The 1,515-nt window shown below is 38.4% G+C and overlaps 1 protein-coding gene across 1 annotated transcript in view; it reads right to left on the reverse strand.

The window, feature by feature from the left end:
* Positions 1–1,515, reverse strand: part of crb2a (crumbs cell polarity complex component 2a) — a 22,841-nt gene that overhangs the window by 15,088 nt on the left and 6,238 nt on the right. The gene's annotated exons all lie outside the window — the stretch shown is intronic.

A 1,515-nucleotide genomic window follows, 5' to 3' on the forward strand; every position in this document is an offset into this window, starting at 1 on the left:
TGGGATATTTTTCCTCCAACAGGTTCCAGAGGAATCACCTCAAACCAGATGTTGGACTGGATTTTATTTCACTGTCATTTGTGAATGTTAGAGCCTCATTTTCAACAGTGGAGCTATAAAGGTTGAAACAGGTTATTATATTGGAGAAAATCTCATCAACATTAATATTTCCACTAAATAAGAGGCAAACAAAAAAAATTGTTTGATAAAGGAAAAGCCTCTCAGACTCTGAGCCGACAGCACCAAACTATTTTTTATATTAGACGATTAATTTAATTTCACATAATTATCGCGGTTGAAGCCATTTGTTTGTTAAATACTTAATGAAACTTACCGTGTTTGATGTTTGCTGTGTTGTATACTCACAAAGAACGAGGTAATTAGTCCAAGTTTGTAGTTTATTGAACGTTCAGAAACTACAGCGGCTRTGATGAGCCACAGCAAAGGTAAACAAAGGTAAAACAACCCGAACAGATGATCAACTCTAAACCAATCGCACCCGTTGCCATGGCAACCGCTCTCTCCTCGAGCAGAGCACAGGTTACATTAAAAACATAACATGCCGTCTGTTGATATTCGGTTTTCAGGCCTGATATTTATTTTTGGGATCATTAATAAGCCTCCATGAACACAGCGGTGGTTGATTAGTTAAATTTTAAATTCCTGCTCTATTAGTTATTTTGGTAATGGAACCGAAACGCACAGAATTGCGCAACATCTTGTTGAAACAATAATTGCTGAGATTATTATTGTTATTGGGTCATTAATTTGAGCACGTTTTGTTGATTTTTGTTGTTGTTGTTCTTTAATAAAGTTACAAACGTTTTAAGCGAGCCAGAGGAGGAAGTCCTGGTCTCAGCGTCTTGGCCGCGTTCAGTTTGTCACCTAATGCCGAGATCGACTCAAAACCTTCCACGATTGTCGTGTTGCACCGCTGCTCTAGCAAAAGCACGAACAGTTCAGAAACAATATGAAATCGGAAAAAAGTTATTAACTGATTAAGTCATGTTTTAGATTGTTCTTGAAAAACTAATTAGTCACGGTTGATTAGTGGGTGAACTCACAGCTGCACAGTGAATCCATTCGTGTTTTACAGCCGCTCTTCTCTTGCAGGTACTGCGTACCCCCGCTAAATCTTTTACCTGCCGTACCCCCTTACTTTCAACCAACCAACCAAGATTGTGAATTACAGTGCAAGGTTTTCTCCAGTGTATTATAAGCCTGGCGGACCACCAGGCTTTAGTTGTGCCCCCACGAGGCTTAGGACTTATTTATTTATTTATTTATACGTTTGCATTTTTAAGACTTTATAGTTGGAGTTCAGGTATTAATCTACCAATAACACATAATTATCAAGTGATATTTTCAAGTTTCTTGTCAACTTTAAACATTTTTTAACTCAAAAACATGATGGGAAACTGGACGAATGACTGCTCTAGCACCCAACCACTGGGTTTAGCAAGTTTTCTGGGATAAATCTTGCGATGTGTGTGTGTGTGTGTGTGTGTGTGTGTG

Source organism: Poecilia reticulata, linkage group LG12, assembly GCF_000633615.1.
Source record: "Poecilia reticulata strain Guanapo linkage group LG12, Guppy_female_1.0+MT, whole genome shotgun sequence".
NCBI lineage: Eukaryota > Metazoa > Chordata > Actinopteri > Cyprinodontiformes > Poeciliidae > Poecilia > Poecilia reticulata.